At 61.1% G+C, this 9,565-nt stretch overlaps 1 protein-coding gene across 1 annotated transcript in view; it reads left to right on the top strand.

Annotated features, from left to right (window-relative positions):
* Positions 1-5,545: 5,545 nt before the first annotated feature.
* Positions 5,546-9,565, top strand: part of LOC113901811 — a 59,371-nt gene continuing 55,351 nt past the window's right edge. Inside the window, 1 exon segment of the mRNA XM_027556742.1 lies at positions 5,546-6,036. The gene's annotated coding sequence lies outside the window, so the exon portion shown is untranslated.

Raw genomic sequence — 9,565 nt, 5'->3', positions numbered from 1 at the left:
ATCTAGACAGTGTATTAAAAAACAGAGATATCACTTTGCTGACACAGGTCCATATAGTCAAAACTATGGTTTTTCTAGTAGTGTATGGATGTGAGACATTAAAAAAGGCTGAGCACTGAAGAATTAATGCTTTTCAACTGTGGTGCTGGAGAAGACTCTTGAGAGTCTCTTGGACAGCACGGAGGTCAAACCAGTCCATCCTAAAGGAAATCAATCCTGAATATTCATTGAAAGGACTGATGTTGAAGCTCCAACACTCTGGCCACCTGATGTGAGGAGCCGACTCATTGGAAAAGACCCTGAAGCTGGGGAAGATTGAAGGCAGGAGGAAGCGGAGAAGTAGGCGACAGAGGATGAGATGGTTGGATGGCATCCTCGACTCAGTGGACATGAGTTTGAGCAATCTCCGGGAGCTGGTGATGGACAGGGAGGCCTGGCGGGCTGCGGTCCTGGGGTCACAGAGTCGGACAGGACTGAGCAACTGAACAACGACTGGGGCAGATGCTCCGTTTGGCAGCAAGGCCAGGTGCCCCTGGGGCCACGAGGCTGCGGTCAGGAGCTGGCCTGCTGGCCGGGAACATGGAAAAGCAGCTGGAGCTAGAGGAAGGTCTCTGAGCCCTGGGCCCTGCAGCAGGGGCCCTCACCCTTCAATACCCCTGCCCACATTCTCATTTCCCTTGACCTTCACCCCTGAGCACTGGTGCTCATCACCTATATGTCACATGCCACGCCAAGAGTGTGGTCACAGAGGCTGGAGGACGCCTGGTTCCCATGATACCCGCTCACCCCTCGAGAGCCCCCTCATCCACCTGCCTGAAGGCCCTGCCCACCGCCAGGTATGGAGGAGGAGAGGCCCAGCCCCCACCCTTCCCCACCCTCAGACACCATCACTCTCGGGCAGGTCTGGGCTGCCAGGCCAGCTGGAGGGGGAGCGTGCCACCCCAGATCTGGGCCAGAGCCACATCAAGGGAGAACTGGGGCGCTCAGGGGATGTGTGGCGGCTTCCCGGGAGGAGGGGAGGGCGGGGTGGGCAGCAGGCAGGGCTCTGTGCTCACACGCACCCAGCCCTGGGGGCGCAGAACTCTGGGCAGAGCAGGGCAGCGGCCAGCTGCTCAGGGCACCCCGCGCTCCGGGAGCTCTTCACAGGTGTTCTCAAGAGGTGCTGATCACCCCCCGCCCATCCCCGGCCACCCGGGAGGCGGGTGAGGCCTGAGGCAGGCGTGCAGTGGCTGGAGGAGCTGCTCCCCTCAATGGAGTCCTCGGGCAACGTCTGTCTGTCCCAGCCCTGATGAAACAGACGGAAAGGAGAGTGGAACCACACCCTTGCCGTGCCCCAACCCCCACAGGGCTCCAGCCCAGGCAGCTCATGGTTGCCATGGAAACCCCCGTATCCCCCGGGCGCCCTCTCCTGGCTTTCTGCTCCTCTCCTAACCCTGTGCGCCCTCAGCCCAGGGTTAAGCAGTAAGCAGGGGGGGCGCTAGGGACCCTTCTCATGTGTTTATTCATCATGGGGACCCTGGGACAAGGACAGCGGGTCCTTTTCCTGATATCCGAGTCATCTGGTCAGGACCCCGGAGTGGGGGTGGAGAGGGAAGGACCCTGGGGACACCAAGCCCAATGGCCGTGCATGGTTTTCAGGTTGCCCTGGGGGTGGGGCTTCCGTATCTGTGGCCCTAAGGAATCCAGGGCTGACAGCTCACGTGTACAGGGGCAGCCGTCTGTGGAGCAAACCCGGTGGCCGCCGCGTGAGGCCCTAGGAGCCCCTGGTAGGAACAGCACATGGTCCTGCCACCCACCCCACTGCCCGCGGTCGGCACAGCCCTCCTTCCTTCAGACCGCAAACCTCTCAGGACGAGAGCATGGACCTTTCCCCAGAGAACCGCATCAGGCCCGGGGCAGCTAGGTGGGCAAGCTGCAGGAAGGAAGGAGAGGCGGGGGCAGGGCCTCTCTCCCCAGGGCCCAGCATCCCTCCCTCTCTCTGCAGGGCTGGTCAGAGCTCAGGATTAGGGCAAGGAGCTGCTGCGAACCGTCAGAAAGCCCCCTTGTGGGCTTACCTGGTGGTCCAGTGGTTGGGAGTCCACTTTGCAATGCAGGGGACATGGGTTCGATCCCTGGTCTGGGAGGATCCCACATCCGGCAGATCAACTAAGCTCATGTGCCACCACAACTGGGCCTGCGCCCCAGAGCCTGGGCACTGCAGCTACTGAAGCCCACGGGCCTCGAGCCTGCACTCGGCAACAAGAGAACCCACTGCACTGAGAAGCCTGTTGTTGCTGTTCAGTCGCTCAGTCATGTTCGACTGTGCGACCCCATGGACTGCAGCATGCAGTCCTTCACCATCTCCTGGAGCTTGCTCAAACTCATTGAGTCCATCGAGTCGGTGATGCCATCCCACTATCTCATCCTCTGTCGTCCCCTTCTCCCGCCCTCAAACTTTCCCAGCATCAGGGTCTTTTCGAGTGAGTGGGCTCTTGCATCAGGTGGCCAAAGGATTGGGCCAAGAGTAGCCCCTGCTCTCTGCTACTAGAGAAAGCCTGTGCAGAATGAAGACTAAGCGCAGCCAAACAAAATAAATGTTAAAAGAAAAAAGCCCTCTTGGGCCTGGCTGGGTGGGCTCACCGGGCCCAGCGCCTGAGGGCTTGGAGCCTGGCCCGGTGTCTGTGTCAGGGCCCAGTAAGCGTGTCTCTTAGTCAGCCTGAGCTGTGTAACGAAACATCACCGAGTCTAAGATCGAGGCCCAGGCAGACTTGGCTCACGGTGAGGACCCTCGCTGTGTCCTCACGCGACCTTTCCTCTGGGCGTGCGCATGGGGGCAAGGAGAGAGTGGGAGCCCCGGGGTCTCCTCTTGTAAGGATGCTGGATGCTGTAGGACTAGCCGCTGCTTCCCCATGACCTCACTTAACCTCCATTCCTTCCTTATCCAGACACAGCACCCAGGGCCCCGGGGAGGACGCAGAGCTTCAGGGCCAGGTGGGTGGAGCCCCTCCTCCGATGGCATGCCAGGGTGCGGAGCCCCGGGCTGGGCCATGGCTCTCCTCCTGGCTGCGTCCCCACCCCGCAAGCCTTGCCCTTCATGGACTTGGGCAACACCAGCCCACCAGCTGGGGCCCCTTTCCCGTTCCGGACCGCCCTCCAGGCCAGCGGCCTTCTGCGCCACCTGGGAAAGGGCCAGAGTGCATCCCTGGAGGCGCGCCCTGCTTTCTCCAGAAGCCAAGAGGCTGGCGGCAGGAGGTGTGAGATGTAACCACTGGGCCTGGGTTTGGAGGGCACGCCCAGGAACGCCACCCTTCCCTGGACCTCTGGGACGTTCATGGTGCAGCAGTCTTGTGGTCTTCCCAAGTCCTGGCTGTCGTATCCGCTTCTGCCCGAGGCCCACCTCTAGGGTGTGCGTGTCACCCTGGGTCTGATCGGCCAGCCCGGCAGCATCGTGCCCCCGAGAGGACGGGTGGACATGACGTGTGTGGCTCAGGGCAGCGGAGTCAGACAGCCCTGGGCAGGTCTGCAGCGGGCGCTGTGTGCCTCCCACATAGGCAACGCCGTCCGCCTCTGATGGGGCCGGAGACCGCCCCGCACCGTGGGGCCCTGTGTCCCTGGGGCCGCGTCCCCCTGCCCCGGAGACTGTGGTCGGCGTCCTGGGTCCACTGCATTTCAGCAGGGCCTGGCCTAACGAATGAAACGGAGGTGCGGGGACCGGCCTGCATCCTTCAAACCCTCCAGGAGGGCGCCAGGAGGCGACGCTCGTTTTGTTTCACTCTCTGGACCTCAGAGGCGAGACTTTTCATACCCTTGACCTTCCCACCACGATCACAACAGTAGCTCCTAGCCCACAGAACATGGATCCAATGTGAGGGTGTCCAGCTCTACATCCACAGACTAGGGAGGGGGCCGATCACGGGAATCTGTGACCCCGCAAACCCGCTGTCAGGTGGGCCCCGGGCAGCACCCTGGTAACGGCCTGACAGGGGTCCGAGGGCATCAGTGTCTACCCGGCCCTGTGTCCCGACATCCTGATGGTGGCTGCCATCCCCCTGCCCACCGCACTCACTGCAGGTGCCTCTGGGGAAGGCGCTCACAGGTCACAGCCAATGAAGACAGATGACTGAGGCGCCCAGGGTGGCTGCCCTGATCAAAAAAAAAAAGCCATGGTCACTGGCAGGGGTTTTGGCCCTGAGCCGGTTTTCAGGCCTGGAATCCACGCGCTGAGGAGGTGGCCTGGTGGCTGGGAGACTTGTCTCAGCGTAGGAGCTGGAGCGTTTCCTTTCAATAAGGGAAAAAAAGTGGTTTGTTTTCAGCGGTGGTGATCTGAGGTCTGCATCTCAGAACCCCAGAGGGAGGTGCTCTGCGCAGGCTGGTGCGGCCGCTCAGGGCAGCGACTGGACTGGGCAGCCCCAGGCAGTGCCAGAGGCCCGGGGGCAGAGTCTGGACAGCAGGTGTGCTGCTGTCTGCCCCCCGCCACCCCCCACCCCGGGTAGTGTCAGGGTCTTGTTTGCTTAACTTGGGATCGGGGGGAATGTTCCAGAAACTCCGAAGGAGGAACTTTGGCTCCTCACAGGCTCCAGCCCCCTTGCCCAGCCCTCGGGCCAGGTGGCTTCCCCTGTCTCTCTGACACTGATGGGCAGAGCCCACCTGTGTGGACATGCCTGAGCCCATCCGTCTTCCGGGGCTGGGCTCCTGGGGCCCGAGGAGGCCCAGGCACGGCCGCAGGGCTCGCGCTCCACACCCGCCGGCCACAGGGTCGGCCCCTCTGGACCCTGCGTCCCAGGGACGCGGCCACCTCCAGGGCGGTCTTTCCTGGAGGGTCCAGCTCCAGTCCGAGCTGGTGTCCGTCGGTGTCCAGCTCTCCCCGGGGGCCGAGCGGCTGCGGCTCCCGCATACCGCCCCCAGAGGCGGCAAGGGGCACACATGCCCCTGAGTATGTAAGAGGCCAGACTGCTGCAAGTTCCTGTCCCCTAAATCCCAATTTCCTGAACACCAAGAGGCTTTCTTGGCAAAAGACTATTTTCTAGAGTTTTCTGGGTGGGGAGAAACATAACTGTGGGGGTGGGGTGTGGCAGGAACATCAAAGCCCTGTGGGACACCGCCCCCCCCCGCCCCCCGCCGCACCCCCACTATGATGGGGAGAGGGCGCCACCTGCTGGCACTGCCCCGTAGCCAGCCAAGTTGTTGGCAGGGGAGATTTGGACATTTACCGGGCAGCCCCCAGGACACTTGGGCAGCATCCTGCCCCCACAGGCCTTCAATTGGAGCTGGACAGGGTAGGGATGGGGGGCTGGACACACCTCCCCCTCCACTCACCAGCGCCCCTAGTTGGAAAACCAGCATAAGGGCCACAGGAAAGCGTCAGATCCCAGCCCAGCCACCCACACCCCAAGACCCATCCGCACGCGGATCCATCTTGTACAGGTGCCCAACACCCCCCACCACCTCCGGCCATTCCGGTGGGGCTGCCATGGTGACCCCAAGACCGTGAGGGGCTTTGTGGGCAGTGAGTGTGGTGTGTTGGGACCTCCCCTCCCCCCTACCCCCCTGCCCCCGCCCACCTGGTCTCCAGGCCTGGAGGGCTGCTCTGGAGGCGTGAGCTGCCCGGGGACCCAAACCTGCTGTCCTGTGTCGGAAGGGATGCCACCCGTCCACCTCCAGGGCTCCTGCTCCCAGAGCCCCGCGTGGGGGGTGGGGGCTCTGGGGAGGAGGGAGACAGCGGGCTGGATGGGCCCGCGGCCACAGAGGCGGGGCTAGGGCAGTTCTGGGCCGTGGGGAGGCTGTCCTGAAGGCCCGCCTGCCTCTGCCCAGGTGGGGCGCTGGCCCAGGTGAGGCCCCTGGCGCCTGGCACAGGTCCCCAGGCTTCGCGCCTGGAGGAGGAGTCCCAGTATCAGACGGATGCCAGGGTTTCTCTGGCAACATCAGGGCGGCTTCCCTCCCAGCCTGGCACCCGGCCTCCTGAGGGCCCGGAGGCCTGGGTGCCCTGGTCCCCACGCTCCGCTTGCTGCCTGCCTCTGGGCCACGGCCGCTGCCCGGTGCCCTCCCAGCTTCCAGCGGGTGAGTCCTTGGGGGCTCCGCCTGAGCCCCGCCTGGCCTCCCCAGGCCCTTCTCCCTGGGCTGGGCCCAGTGCAGACCAGCCTCCCTCCCCCGCCCTGCCCCCAGGAGGGGTCTGCGTGCCTACGGCCCTTGCCGAGGGCCGAGCCAGGCTGGGCGTGTCGCGTCCACAGCCTCCTGTCTGGCCTCGCTGGTGCTCCTAGTCTGGGAGGGAGGTGGCGCCCAGGGCAGGCCTCCGGGCTGTGTGGCCGTGGGCAAGGTGATAGTGCCAGCTCACCTGGGGGCACACCAGGCCTGTGTGGGTCGTGTGTGTGCCGTGTAGGGTGTAACGTGTGTCTGTGTGTGGTTGTGCGGTGTGTCTATGTATGTATAGTGTATTGTCTATGTGTGTGTTATGTTGCTTGTGTGTGTCTGTGTCCCTTGTGTGTCTGTGTTTGGTGTGTGTGTGTGGTGTGTCCACGTGTGGTGTGTGCTGTGTCTGTGTGTGGGGTGTGTGCTGTGTATCTGTGTGTGAGGTATATGTATTATGTGTCTGTATGTGAGGTGTGTATATTGTGTGTCTATGTGTGCTGTGTATTGTATTTCTGTGTGTGAGATGTGTGTATTGTGTGTGTGGGGTGTGTTGTGTGTCCATGTGTGTGGTGTGTGCTGTGTGTCTGTGTGAAGTGTGTGTATTGTGTTTCTGTGTGTGAGGTGTATGGTGTGTATGGTGTGTGCTGTGTGTCCGTATGTGAGGTGTGTGTATTGTGTTTCTGTGTGTGTGGTGTGTGCTGTGTGTGAGGTGTATGTATTGTGTGTCTATGTGAGGTGTGTATATTGTGTGTCTGTGTGTGTGCTGTGCATTGTGTTTCTTTGTGTGAGGTGTGTGATGTGTGTGGTGAGTGCTGGTGTATGTGTGTATGAGGTGTATATATTATGTGTCTGTATGTGAGATGTGTATATTGTGTGTCCAGGTGTGTGGTGTGTGCTGTGTGTCTGTGTGTGAGGTGTGTGGTGTGTGTGGTGTGTGCTGGGTGTCTGTATGCGAGGTGTGTGTATTGTGTGTCTGTGTGTTGGGTGTGGGGTGTGTGTCCATGTGTAAGGTGTATGTATTGTGTGTCTGTGTGTGTGCTGTGTATTGTGTTTCTGTGTGTGAGGTGTATGTGTTGTGTGTCCATGTATGTGGTGTATGGTGTTTGTCTGTGTGTGGTGTCTGCTGTGTGTCTTGTGAGGTGTGTGTATTGTGTGTCTGTGTGTGGTGTGTGTCTGTATGTGAGGTGTGTGTGCTTTGTGTCTGTGTGTGTCTGTGTGTGAAATGTGTGTATTGTGTGTCCATGTGTGTGGTGTGTGGTGTGTGTCTGTGTGTTGTCTGTATGTGAGGTGCGTGTGTTGTGTGTCTGTATGTGACGTGTGTGTTGTGTGTCTGTATGTGATGTGTGTGTGTTTTGTGTCTGTGTGTGTATTGTGTCTATGTGTGGTATGTATTGTGTGTCTGTGTGTGTGTGTGTCTGTATGTGAGGTGTGTGTGTTGTGTGTCTGTGGTGTATGTGTATCTGTGTGTGTTGTCTGTGTGTGAGGTGTGTGTGTTGTGTGTCTGTGTGGTGTGTGTGTGTGAGGTGTGTCTGTTGTGTGTCTGTGGTGTATGTGTATCTGTGTGTGTTGTCTATATGTGAGGTGTATGTGTTGTGTGTCTGTGTGGTGTGTGTGTCTGTGTGTGAGGTGTGTGTATTGTGTGTCTGTGTGTGGTGTGTGGTGTGTGTCTGTGTGGTGTGTGTGTCTGTGTGTGAGGTGTGTCTGTATATGAGGTGTGTGTGTTGTGTGTCTGGGGTGTATGTGTGTCTGTGTGTGCTGTCTGTATGTGAGGTGCGTGTGTTGTGTGTCTGTATGTGACATGTGTGTGTTTTGTGTCTGTGTGTGTTGTGTGTCTGTATGGTGTGTGGCTGTGGTGTATGTGTGTCTGTGTGTGAGGTGTGTGTGTTGTGTGTCTGTGGTGTATGTGTGTCTGTGTGTGTTGTCTGTGTGTGGGGTGTGTGTGTTGTGTGTCTGTGTGGTGTGTGTGTCTGTGTGTGAGGTGTGTGTGTTGTGTGTCTGTGTGTGTGCTGTATGTCCGTGTGTGTGGCGGTTGTCCGAGGGGACACGTGTGTCTCTGAGCCTCAGGGCAGGCTGTCTGCAGGTCACTTCCCGAAGGGCCCAGGGCCTGGCTCAGCCTCGGGCTGGCCTCCTGCAGCCTCTTGGCCCCTGGCCCTCAGCCCCCCAGCCTGCTCCTGTGGAGACGCTCGGGCCCCGTGTCCCCAGGCTGGGCCGGCAGGCGGCCGGCGGGTGCCGTGGCGACGCGCAGGGCCGTGCCCACTGTTGCTGCTGTGCCTCCTCTGTGGTCTCTGCCGGGGGCCCCGGGGGCTGTGGGCGTGGTGGGCCGAGGGCCGCAGCCTGCTCGGGCTTGCTCGGGCCGGCGTTCCTGGGGACACGGCGGGGACAGTAAACAGCGCAGCTGTTCAGAGCAGAGCCAGGCCGGCTTCCAGGAGACAGCGCCGTCCCGCCCTCTGCCAGCCGGCGGGGCCACCTCTCACGCTACAGCGGGCTGCGGGGGCGGTGGCCCCGGCCAGGGACGGCCCCGGGTGGCAGCGAGGGACAGAACCAGCTGCTCGGGCGGGGCACCGCTTTCCGGCCTGGCTGTGGGGGTCAGGCACGGCAGGAGGCCTGGGCTGGCCCGAGTGTGGACAGAGGCGTCTGCTCTCGTTTCTCACCGGGTGCCCGGCCTGGGGCGGGCACTGAGTACCAGGTGTCTTCTGACACTCATGAGAGCCCCACCGAAGGAAGTTGCTGTTGTGCCCACTTTCCTGATGAGGAAACTGAACGCCCTCCCCGAGGTCACCAGGGGGTACCTGGCAAGCCTGGAGTCGGGACCCCACCACGGCACCCACCAGGAGCCGGGCAGAGGGACCCGGGGACGATGGGCTTGCTCTTTGCACCAGCCCCTCCCAGCCGAGAACCCTGTCCTTCATGAGCCTACGCTGCTCTGATCAGAACCAGCCTGGCCCTGGAGACCCATGGGTGCTGTCTCTCCCAGCTCCGGGGGAGTGGCTGGCCGTAGAGACTCCTGCCCGGCTTCCGGTCCTGCCAGGGCCAGGACACGAGACTGCGGCTGAGCCTGTCTGAGCCATCAGAGTGGGGCTCCTCCCAAGGGACCCTCAGTGGGACAGCTGAGATGAGACCCCCCACTCCTCCACACGGGGCCCAGCTGGGCTGGGGGCTATGGCTGCTGCTAAGTCGCTTCAGTCGTGTCCGACTCTGTGAGACCCCATAGATGGCAGCCCACCAGGCTTCCCCGTCCCTGGGATTCTCCAGGCAAGAACACTGGAGTGGGTTGCCACTTCCTTCTCTACTACATGAAAGTGAAGGGAAAGTGAAGGCACTCAGTCGTGTCCGACTCTTAGTGACCCCATGGACTGCAGCCCACCAGGCTCCTCCGTCCATGGGATTTTCCAGGCAAGAGTACTGGAGTGGGGTGCCATTGCCTTCTCCGGGGGCTCCTGCAGCCATCTGCATCTGCATT

Source organism: Bos indicus x Bos taurus, chromosome 11 (genome assembly GCF_003369695.1).
Source record: "Bos indicus x Bos taurus breed Angus x Brahman F1 hybrid chromosome 11, Bos_hybrid_MaternalHap_v2.0, whole genome shotgun sequence".
Classification (NCBI taxonomy): domain Eukaryota; kingdom Metazoa; phylum Chordata; class Mammalia; order Artiodactyla; family Bovidae; genus Bos; species Bos indicus x Bos taurus.
Note: the sequence above shows the minus strand (reverse complement) of the source record. Positions and strands in the feature narration are given on the sequence as shown.